The 16,702-nt window shown below is 45.7% G+C and overlaps 1 protein-coding gene across 4 annotated transcripts in view; it reads right to left on the bottom strand.

Annotated features, from left to right (window-relative positions):
• Nucleotides 1-16,702, bottom strand: part of TMCC3 (transmembrane and coiled-coil domain family 3) — a 400,246-nt gene that overhangs the window by 183,257 nt on the left and 200,287 nt on the right. The window contains exon 1 of one of the 4 annotated variants that reach the window (XM_084957586.1): nucleotides 7,420-7,568. The exons of the other annotated variants lie outside the window; for them this stretch is intronic. The gene's annotated coding sequence lies outside the window, so the exon portion shown is untranslated. Of the gene's footprint in view, nucleotides 1-7,419; nucleotides 7,569-16,702 lie in introns of those variants that run through there. 4 annotated transcript variants of the gene reach the window in all.

Raw genomic sequence — 16,702 nt, 5'->3', positions numbered from 1 at the left:
CTCCTCTCACCTTAACTAATATTTCACTGATAACAGTAAGTGAAGCTGGCAGTAAGATGATTTACGGAGCACATTCTACGGAATCACAGGATGCACTTTATCCATTTTCTCTCCGTTAACCCTCCCAATGACCACTGTTGTTCTTATTCTGTTTTGTAGACGAGAAAATTGAGGCAGAGTGAGGTCAGGTATTTTAAAAGGACGGTGGGGGCACCAGACTTGGGCCCATGTGACTCCAGGGCTCACACCTGCTACGACACGGTGCCTTAGGTTGCAGTGATCTGGGCACGTGTCCCACCTGCTCTATGAATTGTTGAGGTCCCGTATCTTAGGGTGTCCCATTATATTAGCTCAGGGCCTGACTCAAAGTGGGTGCCTGGATTTGAGCAAAAGTGATTTGGAGCTTTTCCCCTTGTGGCTCAGCAGGTTAAGGGCCTCAGATGTCTCTGTGGAGATGCAGGTTGGATCCCTGGCCTCACGCAGTGGATTAAGGATCTGGCATTGCCGTAAACTATGACACGGGTCACAGGTGCAGCTTGGATTCAACCTCTGGGCCCAGGGTATCCCCATATGCCACAGGTTTGGCCATTAAAAAAATAATAATAATAATTTGGTGTGGTTTTAGGCATTTGTTCTTTTTCTTTCATTTTTTTTTCTTTTTTTTTCCGCTTTCTAGGACCGTACTCTCGGCATATGGCAGTTCCCAGGCTAGGGATCAATTGGAGCTGCAAGTCTACACCACAGCCACAGCAAAGCAGAATCCAAGTCACATCTGCGACCTACACTACAGCTCACAGCAATGCCGGATCCTTAACCCACCCAGTGAGGCCAGGGATCGAACCTGGATCCTCGTGGATACCAGTTGGGTTCGTTACCGCTGAGCCACAGCGAGAACTTCCTCAGGCATTTCTAAACTGATCACTGCACCTAACTTTTCCAGGCACCCAATCCCCTCTTATTCCACCAAGCAAAAAGCCTTTAGGACAAGGCAAGAGCAGCAATTATAACTGGCCGTCCAAAGTTGAGAATCTAAGACCCAGGGAAGTAGGAGGAATCTGACCCTTGAATCTTTCAAGAAGCATCACAGGGGCCCACAGCACATGGGCACCATTTTTGCTAATTTTGGTGACCAGGCATCTGAGACACGAAAGAACTGCCTCTGTGTACATCAGGCAGAGCTCTTGGAATGGTGAGTCCTGGGCGGGGAGAGGGTGTCCTTCTTTTCAGGTAAGATTATTTTAAGTGTCTGTGCGCTGCCCTCAATATTCCTTCAGATGCTCTAATTTTAGTCTCATGGACAATAACGAATACTTGTCCGAGAGCTTAAGGCCGAAAGGCTGGAAGCTTCACAGCAGGTGGGCTCTCATGTTAAATGGACTTGGTCTGAATGCCCTGCGGGGGCAGGAAAACGTTTCCCTGGATGCTCTTAGGGTCGCTGGCTGGGCCTAAAAGGTAAACTGGCAAAGAGAGATTAGCGGGAGGAAAGCATATACCCATTTATTTAATCTAAGCCTTACGGGACACGGAAGCCTTCAAATGGAAACGAAGACCCATGAAGCTGTGAAGCCTGACTATTTTTCTGCCAGGTTTGATGGAAGAATATTACCGGTTAATGAGTATGAGGGAAGGGTAGTAGACTCAGGGAAATTTAGCAAAGCCTGTTTGTCCAGATTCTTCTCGAAGGTCCCTTTGTCTCTAGCGATAAGGATGTTCCTGTCCCCTGGGGGTAGGTAGGATGCCTCTCGAAGGAGGGTTTTATGACCTGCTTGAACTGTTTTCTCAAATCCCTTCCGTCTAAGAGATTCACTAGGCCAAGTGTCATATTTTGGGAGTGGCACGACCTGAACCCGATCAGCCGCAGCTCTGCCCACCTTTGTGATGGGGGCACGTTGCTTAACATCGGCGCCTGCGTCTCCTTGTCCGACAACACGGGCAGCTCTTCCTCTGCAGGTGGCTGGAGGGCAGCGCAGCGTACTCAGAAAATGTTTGCGCTTAGAATTTAACCAGCGCTGCTCCGGATACTAAGTGGCCACCGTTGGAAGTCATGGTGGACAGCTCACAGGCCCGCTTTTTTCCTTTGAAAATTCCCCACTTGAGTTCCCGTCATGGCACAGCGGAAACGAATCCGACTAGGAACCATGAGGTTGCAGGTTCCATCCCTGGCCTTGCTCAGTGGGTTAAGGATCCGGCGTTGCCGTGAGCTGTGGTGTAGGTCACCGACACGGCTCCGATCTGGTGTTGCTGTGGCTCTGGTGTAGGCCTGCAGCTGTAGCTCCGATTAGAGAACTAGCCTGGGAATCTCCATATACCACAGTACAAAAAGACCAAAAAAAAGAAAAGAAAAGAAAGAAAGAAAATTCCCTACTGAAATTTATTGCTTTTCGTGTTATTACTTTCTGGTCTACAGAGCTAGCAGTCAATACACACACCCACACGTTAATGCTGCTTGAAATCTGAACTGTGAGCCTCCCCCTTTCCTGCCCACTGGAAGGTGCCCCCCATGGATGCTGCCTTGGGTTCAACTTAGGACCCCTAAGGTCCTACTTCTAACAGCCTGGCCACTTTTCCTCAGCTACTTAACAATGATAATTCTCAAATTTTAGCAGCTATAAGAATCAGTTAGGGTGTTTAACAAATGGAGATTCCTGGACCGACAGCAAGGGATTATGATTCAAGAAAGAGCACCCATTCACAGTGATTCCAATACCAGTGGTGCTGGGAACCACACTCCGAAAAACAGGGTCAGTAAACAGGTCAGTAGGTCAGAGATGCAGCTCGGATTCTGGGCGTAGGCTGGTAGGTGCAGCTCTGATTGGACCCCTAGCCTGAGAACTTCCATATGCCACAGAAGTGGCCCTTAAAAAAAAAAAAAAATGACAAAGTCACCACCATTCTGAAACTACCTTTAAAGTTAGAATCATCTACTTTTTTATTTGGAAGGGGCTTAGAGCTCAGCACAGTATAATGGCAAAGGAAGCGAACTGGAAATTAGAACCTCTGGTTTTTTTTAAGGCAAATTATAAAATCCCTGTAATGCCTTCATATGCTACATAATTGTATAGTTTTAGGTCCCGTTATTCTTTAAGAAAAAATCGAGGACCAGAGAGGTCAAGCCAACTGCCCAAGTTGACAGAGTTACTTAACACGTTTCTGTGTTGCTAATCTCAAGCTTTTCTTACTTTTTCTGCAGGATTCCATACTCAAGATGCAGGTCAATCTCTTGAAATGCTTGGAAACGAAGAGAGTCTTTGAAATGCCAACCAAAAATTCATTCATTCATTCAAGAAATACACTGCGATTAAGGGTATTCCCCAAACTCATGTTCAATTTCAGTGCACCTCTCTTTAGATAAGCTAGTGTTCTACCTATGACCTAGAGGAAAATTAATACACTTTGTTAGGAGTTCCCACCATGGTGCATTGGAAACAAATCCAACTAGGAACCATGAGGTTGTGGGTTCGATCCCTGGTTTCGCTCAGTGGGTTAAGGATCTGGCCTTGTTGTGAGCTGTGGTGTAGGTCGCAGACGAGGCTTGGATCCTGTGTTGCTGTGGCTGTGATGTCAGCTGGCAACTGTAGCTCCGATTGGACCCCTAGCCTGGGAACCTCCATATGCCACAGATGCAGCCCTAAAAAGCAAAAATAAAAAATAAAAAAATAAACCAAAAAAACAAACAAATACACACACACACACACACACACACACACACACACACACACACACACTTTCTTAAAGCAGGCCATGATAGTTAATTGCAAAAATATTCTATGGTGTTTAATGTGTCATGCAGACAATAGACTGGCAAGTTTTCACACGTGTTCGTGTAATAATCTGGGTTTGCAGGACCAGTAAGTTTAGTTACAGAGAAGTCCTGCTGAGGATAAGGATGCATGACGGCTAAGGGAATAACTGCGGTCCTCATCTAATAAAAATAAAAGAGATTTGATCACCAAACTGAAGATTTAGAATAATTTCACTTCTACCAGCCCTTGGGGTCTTAGATGACTTAGCAAAGACATGAAGAACGCTTTAGCTGTTACTAATTACAAATAGGTGTATCTGGGCACAAAGGAACTCTCTATACAGGCTTTGGGAATTTTTAGAAACACATTTCCTGGAAGAACCTGAGAGGCCCAGATTGGCCAACAAAATGTAATACAGTCTGGGGCAGGATGCATTGTACTTAGCCATATTCAAGGACAGAAAGGCATTTGCTTTATCTGGGATATCCTGTGAAAACACGTTAGGAACATCCAGGGAAACAGCAGCAGCAGGGGTATTATTTGTGGTCATTGTTTTGTTTTGCTTTGTTTTTTAATTTTATGAAAGTATGGTTGATTTACAATGCTGCGTTAATCACTTCTGTGTAACAAGTTGATTCAGTTACGTGTGTGTGTGTGTGCGCGTGTGTGTGTATCCTTACTTGTGCTTGTCACAGGATAGTGAACAGAGTTCTCTGTGCTGCATACAGTAAGACTCTGTTGTGTAACTGTCCGATATGCAATAGTTTGCCTCTGCTAATTCCAAACTCCCAATCCTTCCCTCCCCCACCCCTTTGGCCACTGCAAGCCTGTTCTCTTGGTCTGTGAGGCTGTTATTATTTTGTAGCTATGTTGATCTGTATAGCATTTTAGATCCCACGTGTAAGTGATATCATATGGTATCTGCTTTTTTCTTTCTGACTTATTTCACTTTGTAGGATCAGCTGTAGGTTCATTGTCATCGTTTTTAAGGCATGTGTTTTCCCTTTGTCAATTTAGACAAAATGAACCCTGTACAGGAGTACTGAAAGCTTTATTTAAGTCACAAGCAAGAGGGGGTAGACTTTTTAAACTGAGGTCAGTGGTGAGACCGTTGAAAGGGCTGCGTAGTGAAAAAGAGACCGTAATTCCACTACCTGGTACAACTCCTATGACGACTTCGATGCGTTTTCGTTTCCTTTTCATTGTACACATTGGCAATTGAGCAGAGAAAAGGCTCTAGGGTGTCCTGGCGAGACCTGCCTTTGCAGACTCTCCTCCCTCCCAGCACATATGTTCTGCACCTTCAAAACCCGCAAGACCATCCCGCCGCCCCGGTGAAGGTCAGTCACTGCTCCAAGCGCAGGATCTCCAGGGATGCAAGCAAACATCCCCCCAGGCTGCCGCCCCCACACCGTTCTGACAGCCCACCACCCCAAGCCTCTCCACTCTGTCCTCGGAACCCCTGATCCTTCATCCGCACATTCCTCTGTACCCTCAAACTTCCAAAATTTTTCACTTTCTTTCTTTCTTTCTTTTTTGGCTGCCTGGGTGGTATGCGCAAGTTCCCGGACCTGGGATGGAACTCGAGCCGCAGAAGTGACGATGCCAGACCCTTAACTTCTAGGCCACCAGGGAACTCCTCTTCGATTTCGTATTCTAACTACTACTGGGTCTTCCCTCCGGTCCCTGCTTCCTCTGCTGTTTCCCCCTCCCCCGTTCACGGTGCTGTGGCTGGAGTCCACCTCCATCACTGACCTCCTCGCTTCTTCGTCAATGATCTTCTGTACACACCACCTTTTAAGAGCTGCCTTTCGACAGGACCACAGACTGCTCCTCCCTGCTGAAGTTGTCAAGAGAAACCCAGCGCCACCCCCATCGCTCTCCTCTCATTCCTTAAAGATTTAAGCCCCTGACTCGCCGTTACCTTTGCCAGCATTACGCAGGCGATAAAATACTCGGCGATGTCAAAATCCACAGGGGACCCTCCCAATACCTCTGCCTCTAGGTCCTTGAGCACGTTTCCATCAAATATCTTGTTCCTTCACCCTCCCGCAGGGCCCCCCTGCCCAGGCAGGGCCACCCTCCGCACCAAGTCTTTGCCAAAAACCCCACCGCCTCCCTCTCGCATTTCAAGCGTCCCCACAACCATTTCCAGCTCACTCCCAGTACGGCCTCCCCATCCAAGGAGGCCTCTGATGCATTGATCCTACCATCTTTTCACTATTATTAATTTCCTCCGTATCTCCACTTCACTGCTCAAGGCAGCTCGTCACTCACTGGCTTATCCCCCCAACTCCCCTGCCTCTCCTTCTCTTCGTAATATTCGCCCAACAAAACCTCTGCCTTGGTTCAACCCGACTCTCCCTGTGCTCTCTGCCGGCACCAGTGCCGCTCAACGCGGCCGGAGAAAACATACCCGTTGGCTGGTCTCGTTTTAGACCCATGACCAGAAACCCGGGATTGCCCCCCCCCCCCCCCCCCCCGGCCATCCTCCGTTTCCCTGGACCCGCTCCTCTTCCTCTCTCCTAGACGCTTAACTCACACGCCTCAAACCTCCAGTATTTCCTCACCCCTCCTCACTCCTGGCTCATAATTTGGCTCTCCACGTCTCCGGGGGGGGAAAAAAAAAAAAAAAAGGCAGCGATCAGAAGAGAAGTTCCACAAGTTCCCACCACCACACTGACGCTCCGCGGGCACCTGTGCCCGACACAGCCCGCCTTCCCTCCTGACCCCTTTGATGAATTGCCTGCCATCCTGAGGCCAATCCCCTCCCCCTGCTCGGATCCCAACCCCCCTCCTTATCAAGAGCATCTTGCCAGCAGTTCTCCCCTCTCTTCCCTGCATCGCTGTGTGTTCTCTCTCCGCGGGTCATTTCCAGCAGCACACAACCTGCTCTTACCTTCCCTCCTTGAAAATCCTTCTCGTGACCTCGCACTAACTCCTCTTAGAACTAAGTCCGATCTTGTCCATCCTGCTCAAAACCCCTTCCATGGCTCACATTTCACTTAGAGAAAGGCCAAAATCTAACGAAGACCTCCCTCCACTGCCGGATCTCACCCACTCCCTCGGCCTCAGTGCCTCAGCAGGGCCGGCATCTTCATTTTTCCAAAAGCACGACAGGTGGGCCATCCTTCCCGGGCCTTCCCACCTGCCGTTGTCTCAGACGGAATGCTCTTCCTCACAGCATCTGAATGCTCATTCCTGAGTTCCCGTCGTGGCGCAGCAGAAACGAATCCGACTGGGAACCATGAGGTTGCGGGTTCGATCCCTGGCCTCGTTCAGTGGGTCAAGGATCCGGCGTTGCTGTGAGCCGGGGTGTAGGTCGCAGACACAGTTCAGATCCCGCGTGGCTGTGACTGTGGCGTAGGCCGGCAGCTGCAGCTCGGATTAGACCCCTAGCCTGGGAACCTCCATATGCTGCAGGTGCAGCCCTTAAAAAGCAAAATAAATAAATAAATGAATAATAAACATGGTTGCAATTCTCCCTTAAGGTAAAAAAAAATTTTTTTAAATGACCGCTCACGTCCTAATTCTTCATAGCTTTATTTAAACGTCTTCTTCTCAATGCGGCTTTCCTTTGCCTCGTGGTGTAAACCACACCTCCGTGTACCCTGTCTTTTCCCTGCTTTATTTTCCTTCCTTGCACTTACCACCCTCACACGTATCATGTACTTACTCGTTATATTTATTGACCGTTTCCCCCGGTCACCGTTCACAGAGCTGGAACATAAATAAGCTCCGTAAGAGCAAGGATTCTTGGTCTCCTTTGCTGTAGAATGCATCCTCAGCACGGCAGCTCTTGGCACATAGTAGGTGCTCAATAACTATGAGTTGAATGAATGAATGAATGAATGACTGGTTAGAATCAAAGACACAGGCATAATGTCCTGTAAGTTTAAAGCTCTCACAATCATGCATAGTTCCGTTTCTTCCATAGCTTCCACGCTGGCGTTTTCCAAATCAAACACCAGGACCTCTGTTTTATCTTGTCTGCTGTAAACACGTCTTTGCTTTTCAAAGACGTGTTTACAGTAGACACTGTCCCTCCCTCAGCTACCGAACATGAATTTCCAGATAAAAACAAAGGATTTTAGCAGAGACGGGGCCCGGGAGGCACCATGCAGCCTCCTGGCGCCCACTCCAGGCTGACAGAGTTTTCAGCAGGTCCTTGTTTTTCTGCTCTGGAGGGAAGCTCATTTCCATAGAAGGATTTCCCCTCTTTGTGTTTGTTCTTTGGTCACAGTTTTCGTGTTTACTTTTGCTTTTTATCTTTGCATAATCCTTGCAGTTTCAAGAATGTGAAGAGACTCTGGATTGGACTCCCTCGCCCCTCCCTGACCGTATCTCTGGTTCCTGCCGACAGGTTGACACACTTCCCTGGGCTCCCTTCATGTCTTTGTAGAAGGAAAGGCCGCCAGTAGATCGTGCAGACAAGCCTCAGATAACCTGGTATTTGTTTATGGGATATTTTTCAAGTTCTCAGCCGAGACTCTGTGCAACAACAAGCTCAGGCCAGTGGAGTTAGTTCCTGGAGAAAGGGTGCCAGGTCAGCACGGGCTACGGAACCACTGACCTATTTCCAAGGTGAAGGAGGTAGATGCCCTGCTTGGATGGCTGGGAAGCCCACGGCCCAGAGAACAGCTGGGCCCACTGAAGCAAGACGAGCTCCTAAGCACCAGGGGAAGCGGGTTTGGGAATCGCCTGGTAAAGCCTGGGGCAGCAAAAGAAGTGACATGACAAGGGCTCCCCCAGCAGAATATAATCTCCACGAACGAACAAAGGCAGAGGCCTCTTCTGGCTTTGTTCACAAGGTCTCCGGCACCAATGCGTGTGCAAGTTACAAATGGTCAGTGAATATTTGTGAAATGTATGGATGAATGAATGAATGAATGCATGAGACAGAAGGACAGGGCACCACGAGAATCCCCTTGAATACAAAAGAGAGTTTTTGGAAGAGGTTAAATCTGCTGCTGTCAGGTTCAATTTTACCAGAAAATGTTTATAATTCTACTGAAACCCCAGGTTAGTATGGCCTGGAGAATAAAATATGAATCATCAAAGCTTTTCTTTTTTTTTGCCATATATGACAAACCAAAGAGGAGGCTTCAATCAAAAACTACGGGGCCTGATGTGGGCCAAAATACGTGCTACACAGGAGATGAAAAAGAAGATAATGACTCCTATAGACAGACCTATATCTATGTGACGCGGCATATATGTATACACAGAAATATACAGAGTTACTGTTTATTTGTTTATTTGTTTGTTTAGCTTGTTAGGGCCACACCTGTGGTATATGGAAGTTCCCAAGCTAGGGGTCGAATCAGAGCTGCAGCTGCCCGCCTACACCACAGCCACAGCAACTCGGGATCTGAGCCACATCACAACCTACACCATAGCTCACGGCAATGTAGGATCCCCAACCCCCTGAGAAAGGGCAGGGATCGAACCTACATCCTCATGGATACTAACTAGTCGGGTGTGTTACACTGGGCACTGAGCCACAAGAGGAGCTCCGGCAGAGCTACTGTTTATCAGCACTGAACTCATGTCAGACACTAATTCTTCTAATAAGACTAAGAGGCTGTGGCATGATTGTTTGCATTTTATAGATGTATAAACTGAGGCCAAGATGTTTTTATTTTTTTAAAGACTCAATGTAAGGTGACCTTGAAAATAAGGTGAGTCTTCCTTTTCTTAATGAAAAGCTTACCCCCTTCCAAAAATCCTTGGCTAACTTGAACAAGAAAGCTCTTGGAAAAGACACTGCAAAATCTCTTCCATCCACTGTTCAAAATAAGGAAGCCACCAGAGTCAATGACAATTCTTCTTTGGCCAGAAGCAGAAAACACAGAAATGAAATTTTGAGGGTTCTTTTCTTGAAAAAAAAAAAAAAAAAACTGTTAAAACTTTACATAACCCTAGGGAGTTAAAGTTACCAATTTGAATAATGATACCTCATGATAATTAATTGCCAGGTAATGGTATTTCCCTCGGAGATAATATTAAATTTCAGAAAGTCTAGATGTCTCCAAGTGGGTTTCTTAGAGACAACTCTAAAAAGGCATTTAATGGTTCCTAAAAACAGAGTAGGATTTTATTATGGGATGGTTTTCAGCCTTTAACTTTATCCAGTAGCTTTTCTTCCGCAGCTTTACTGTTGAGCTCTGAGTCTCTGTATTTACGTGACCAGCCTTGCTAAGAGACCTATGGTTTTTTTAACCAGCAGTTGCTGAACAGGAAAGATGCGCTTTCAGGCCACAGACAAGACTTCGTTTGCTGAATCTAAGACACACAGACAGTAAATCTAAGGCTAAAGCAAAGATTATGAGACTAAAGAGATTCTAGGAAGGAATGCAACACCTACTAATATTTCCCCCCCATGGGGATGAATGATGTATAATCAATAATTATTAACATTTATCAGGAACGAAATACTGGCATTTGCAGTGACATGGACGGACCTAGAAATTATCATGCTAAGTGAAGTCAGTCAGACAGTGAGACACCACTGTCAGGTGCTATCACTGACATGTGGAATCTAAAAAAAAAAAAAGGTACAATGAACTTCTTTGCAGAACAGATACTGAGTCACAGACTTTGAAAAACTTGTGGTTTCCAAAGGAGACAGGTTGGGGAGTGGGGGGATGGGCTCGGGGTTTGGGATGGACATGCTATAAAACTGGGTTGTGATGGTCGTTGTACACCTATAAATGTAATAAAACTCATTGAATTAAAAAACATTTATCAATTTGACTCAAGGTACATATTTCAAATGTCCTCATCATCACTAGAGCTCGTTTTTGAGTCAACTAACAGTTTCATGGAGTCATTCCTATGTCCCTCTTGCTTCCTCAGTAGAAACACACATGCACACAAACACACATGCACACAAACACACATGAACACAAACACACATGAACACACATGCACACAAACACAGCCCCTTCCCCCACCATGTTGTTCAAATGTCTGCATGTTATTACAGAATATATTTACCAGTTCTCGGAACTGAATACTGGATTGTTTCCAAATGCTCACTATTACACGGGGCATTGAAATTAAGATTCTAATGGATGAACCTGTACGTATGTTCTTAATGAGGTCTCTGGGCTCTTGCTATAGATCCTGTGGGGCCTTCCTAGAGACAGACCCCTGCCCCCTGTGTCCCCAGCCTTTTGTTTGTACAAAAAATAACTTTAGCCTCCTAGGCCTTCCCCAAGTTCCAAAGAGCCAATTTAATCAGAAAAAAAATTAATGCAGAAATAAACTAGAGAAAATCAAATGAGACAAAATTATAATAGTTGAGCCATAAAACAACGTCAAGGATCCTCCTCAAAGGTTCTAGGTCCTCCTTGAAGGCTACAGACAATATCCTGGCCATAGCCTTGACTTGTCCTATGGATATACCAAACCCTCACCAGAGAGAAGAAGCTAATTGCGTTCATTCATGATTTTGCATGTGTCATGGGATCGTTTTTTAACTTTTATTTATTTTTTATGGTTGCACCCGGGGCATATGGAAGTTCCCAGGCCAGGGATCAAATATGAGCTGCACGTGCCACCTATGCCACAGCTGCAACAACGCCAGACCTTTTAACCCACAGTGCTGGGCCAGGGACTGAACCTGTGCCTCTGCAGCAATCAAAGTCACTGCAGTCAGACTTATTTATTTATGTATTTATTTTTTGTCTTTTTAGGGCTGCACCTGCAGTATACAGAGGTTCCCAGGCTAGGGGTCTAATCGGGGCTATAGCTACCAGCATACACCACAGCCACAGCAACGCAGGATCCAAGCTGTGTCTGTGACCTACACCACAGCTCACGGCAATGCCAGATCCTTAACCCACTGCGCAAGGCCAGGGATCGAACTCACATCCTCATGGATACTAGTCGGATTTGCTTCTGATGAGCCACGACAGGACCTCCCAGATCCTTAACCCACTGTGCCGCCGGAACTCCTGGATCCTTTTAAAAAATTAGTTCATTATTTTCATTTCTGTGACATACTTCACTATACAAAAGTACCACAATTTGTTGTATCTATTTTTCTGCTGATGTCCATTTGGAGCATTAGCTTGACGCTGTCAGGACTAAGGCTGCTGTAAACACCCTTGCGCATGTCTTTCGGGGATAGAGGAGAACAGAACACGCCACCCCCAAAATGCGCCACTTTGGCTCGTGGATAATTTTGAGCTAAAAGCAACCAAGACGCAGCAACAGGAAGCTTTTCGATTTGGGTTTTTTGGGTTTTTTTGGTTTTTTTTTACCTCCCCTCTAACTGCCTAAAAGAATGTAAATCCTACTGTACAGCACAGGGAACTACATCCGATCTCTTGGGACAGAACATGATGGAGAAAAAAGAGTGTGTGTGTGTGTGTGTGTGTGTGTGTGTGTACACACACACATATGTATGGCTGGGTCACTCTGTTGTACAGCAGAAATTTCTACAACATTGTAAATCAACTATACTTTAATCATAATTTAAAAAAAGGATGTAAAAGGGGGCCTATGCCAGGAAGAGAGCCATTACCAGAGATAATTTTTTTCCTCTGACTTAATTCTTTTTTTTGTCTTTCTTTCTTTCTTTTTTTTTTTTTTTTTCTTTTTTTGGTCATGCCTCCAGCATGTAGAAATTCCCAGGCCAGAGATAGGCTCTGTACCACAGTAGTGACCCTTAATCCACTGAGCCACCAGGGAACTCCAACATTTGCCCTTCTTACTGTTCTGTGTGCCTTCCTCCCCTCTGAAGTCCCAGACCCCAACCCATTCCTTATCTCAGGATGATACACAAGCCTAATTGTCTGGCTGTCTTTTGATTCTCCTATCTTGTGGGACTCCTATACGTGTGTATGTAAGTAAATTCATTTATCTCCCATTAATCTTTTTGTCTTTTGTCTTTTTAGGGCCACACCCATGGTATGGCGATTCCCAGGCTAGGGGTTGAACAGGAGCTGTAGCCGCTGGCCTACACCACAGCCACAGCTATGCCCAATCTGAGTGGCATCTGCGACCTACACCACAGCTCACAGCAACGCCGGATCCTTAACCCACTGAGCGAGGCCAGGGATCAAACCCGAATCCTCATGGTTCCTAGTCAGATTTGTTAACCACTGAGCCACGACGGGAACGCCCAAACATTGTCATTCGTATTTATTATTATTATCCAAGAAATATTATTATTCTTATTTACTATTATTATTATCCTAGTCAACATGTTTGAGATTATCTAAAATGCAGAAAGGTCAGAGAAAAATCCCTATAACCTTTCAAGTCAACCTATTTACCTCCAAGATGAATCTCTAAGACATGAGAGTCCATAATAGGCCACAGAATCAAGAACCTAAAGTCAGGGGCACCTTTTTTTTTTTTTTTTTTTGGGGCAGGGGGCTGCACCTGCAGCAAGTGGACGTTTCTGGGCCAGGGGTCGAATCCATGCTGCAGTTGCAACCTATGCCACAGCTGTGGCAACACGTGATCCTTGACCCACTACACCGCAGGGGAACTTCCAAGGGCACTTGAATCCCTAATCAAACTTGAGAGGTTTATGTCTAATTACTAATACATAAGATGCTCATCAATAATAAAACTTCTATGCATGAGAAATGTCAGAAAATATCTAGACTTGGACTGGGTGGAACCCTCACATGTCTCTGGGATGCGTATATTACCGTGTTTAGTTTATAGAGGGCTGAACTGAGCCTTGTAAGAGTTTTGGCTGAGATGGTGCATCAGCTTCAAAGGCTCAGCAGATGTACCAGTGCCAAGTCTGTGTCCTCCAACTAAACTGTCAGAAACTCTTCCACATGTGCACTTAGGAAAAGTAATTTGCAACTGTCTACCTGGTGGATCGAGCCATCTGCTAAACAGCTGGAGCCAAGAATGTTGGGATCCGCGCAAAGGCCAACAAGTAGGAGAAACTGAGTCTGCATCCGCCTCGCCATTTCCCCCTGACGCCCAGGAACGGAAGGAGTGGGAGGGACCTTCCCGCTGCCCCTCGGGATCTCCTCCTCCTCCACCCCGGGGGGCTCGAGCTCCACGGGCTGGGCTGCAGCAAGGGCTTCCAGGTGGGCTCAGCCCGGGCAGCACGGGCAGGAGCGGGGAAAGAAGAGTGAGGCTGGGGGATTCGTTCCCCCATTTTCTTGCTCTGGCTCACTGTTGGCAGGCTACATCCCTTAACCCAAAGGCGCAGCTCTGGCCAGGCAGCCCCTCCACACGGCCTGTGCATCGCCTACATTTTCTCTCCACCTTTGGGAAGAGTTTATTCATGCTCTTCAAATTATCTGACTTGTGCGTGTCATCTGCTTCCTCTTTGGACTCTAGCTGACACCGTAGGCTCGACAAAGGCCCAAGGCAAAGTCTTCAGAGTAAATGAAAAGAAGGAATACCACTGGAAATAGCTGCTGTGGTGCAGTGGGTTAGGAACCTGACTGCAGCAGCTCGGTCCACTGTGGAGGTGTGGGTTCAATCCTGAGCCCAGCACAGGGAGTCAAAGGATCCAGGGTAGGTCACAGCTGCGGGGTGGATTCCATCCCCGGCCTGGAAACTGCCATATGCATCAGGTGCAGCCATGGAAAGAGAAAAGGAAAGGAAAGGAAAATCCTATGGGACATATCTAATCTTAGGAGGCCTGGAGGAAGAAGAATGAATGGGCTTTCCCTATCAACCCATAAACAAACCACCCACAAACATCAGACTCAAAAAGAACACAGAGCAGGAACTTTCTTCACTCCAATATCTCCAGGGCCTAGAACAATGCCTGGTCCATAGGAAGCACTCAGTCAGTGTTTGTTGAATGAATGAATAAAGGCTGTGATTCGGTACCACGCCTTCCGGGAGTTTACCGAGAATGAAGAAGGTCTAAAAGAAGAACGTATACACAAGCTTCGTGCAAATTAATCTAACACAGGCTTCGGAAAAGCCAAACAAACTGTGGGTAAAATGAGAGAAGAAAGTCTGAGTAACACAGCATTTAAAAATAAATATTGTATTGCTTTCAAGCAGCTTAATCTAGGCTTGCAGTCTTCTCAGGCACACATGCGAATGGACCTGCTTTAATAAGCAGATGAAAATAAATTATAATTAGGACGAGCACTTGTCTTAAACTATGTCCAATTTAGGATGACAAATCAACCTCTTTTTAGAGCGAGCAAACAGGACCTCTAACCAAAGTTCTGAATGGGGGAGTCTGAATGAATGGCATCTTGAATTATTTAAATGTGAGCCCCAAGTGCGACCACTCGTGCTTTTCCCACTCACAGGTCCCTTGTACAAGGACTTTTTTTTCCTTTGACCTGAATGCAAACATCTTTAACTTATTATAAAAAGTATATATGTACTTGCTCTAAAAAGTTCCAAAACTATAAAAGTTTAGAAAGTAGAAAGCCAGGCATTTCCTTGACCCTCAATCACCCTACTCCTCCTGGACTTAAATCATAAGGGTCAGCAAACCATGGCCCGAGACCAACGTCTGGCCAAATCCAGACTGCCGCTTGTTTTTGTACTGCCTGTGAGCTAAGAATGCTTTTTTTATTTCTAAATGTTCACTGAAAAAAAAAAAAATCAAAAGAAGAATATTTTGTAGCACGTGAAAATTACATGAAATTCCACTTTCAATCTCCATAAATAAAGTTCCATTGACACCCAGCTACATCCGTTTGTCTGTGTGTCAACTATGGCTGCTTCCTCACCAGAGTTGCAGAGTTGAGTCACATCCCTGGTCTAACAGAGCCGGGAGTCCCAGTTGTGGCACACTGGAAACAATCCAACTAGGAACCATGAGGTTGAAGGTTCGATCCCTGGCCTCGCCCAGTGGGTTAAGGGTCTGGTGCTGCCGTGAGCTGTAGTATAGGTTGCAGACGCAGCTTGGATCTGATGTTGCTGTGGCTGTGGCGGAGGCCGGCAGCTGTAGCTCCAATTTGACCCCTAGCCTGGGAACCTCCATATGCTGCAGGTGCAGTCCTAAAAAGCAAAAAAAAAAAAAAAAAAAAAAAATCCTATCAGCCTTTTTCAAAACACCTCTCTTCCAACTCTCTTTTATTCATCCATCTATATATCAAACAAACCGCTTGACACAATACCTTCTGTTTGTCTGCCCACCTGCTTTTTTTCATTCAACTATATAGATACTGTGACCATTTTAAGTGTTCAAAGACTCAGCAACTCTCTCATAGGTATTTCAGCACCAGCCATAGCCTATAAGCGTTTCATGGGCATTTTACCACCAGCCTCGCCTTGAAGGGCATTTCTGCCCCTCCTGGCTTATCTCGTACCCTAAGCACAGGAAGTACAAATTGGAAAGGGTTCAGGAGAAATGGCAGCGATAATCCTGCGATTTCCCTTTAAAGTAAACACACCACCCTGGTAATCAATCACTCTCCAACTGGGCGGTCAGGTCTGGTGGAACACACCCTATGTAATTGTGCTGTCTGGTTGGGAAAATATTTGTCAAGCAAATGTCTGGAGGGAGTGGAGAGCCCCGAACAAAAATGTTAGATTTTATTCTTCTGCCCTTTGAGCTCGCATGTAAGTAACTTCAGACTGTGTCGTTCCTACATCTCATTTCCAACGACGCACATCTAGAATCTGAATTTACATCGACTTAGTTTCCCTAATTATTCTCATGGCACTTAGACATTCCACTAGAAAACGTGTTTTTTCTTAGAAGATTCAGTTTTGTCAGTAAATCTGTACTAATGCAGGTAGTCTCCAGCATTTGCTTTAATGAGGATAGAGGAGAAAAATGTAAAACAAACAAACAAACAAAAAAAGGGAACTATGCAAAAATAATTTCTGGGTTGCTTTACAGGGATGGTTTAAATGAAGAGTTAAGTTTAAATAAGAGTTAATTTTTTTCTAGAGGAGACTTTCTGTAATAGCACTAATAATATTAAAGAAAATGATACTTTTTTAGCTTACATTTGGTTCTAATTTATATCTGTTAAGCAAAGTTGGCAGGG

Source organism: Sus scrofa, chromosome 5, assembly GCF_054392235.1.
Source record: "Sus scrofa isolate SSC_HxYL_T2T_F1_AM1 chromosome 5, Sscrofa_HxYL_maternal_Yorkshire_Landrace_v2.0, whole genome shotgun sequence".
NCBI classification, from domain to species: domain Eukaryota; kingdom Metazoa; phylum Chordata; class Mammalia; order Artiodactyla; family Suidae; genus Sus; species Sus scrofa.
Note: the sequence above shows the minus strand (reverse complement) of the source record. Positions and strands in the feature narration are given on the sequence as shown.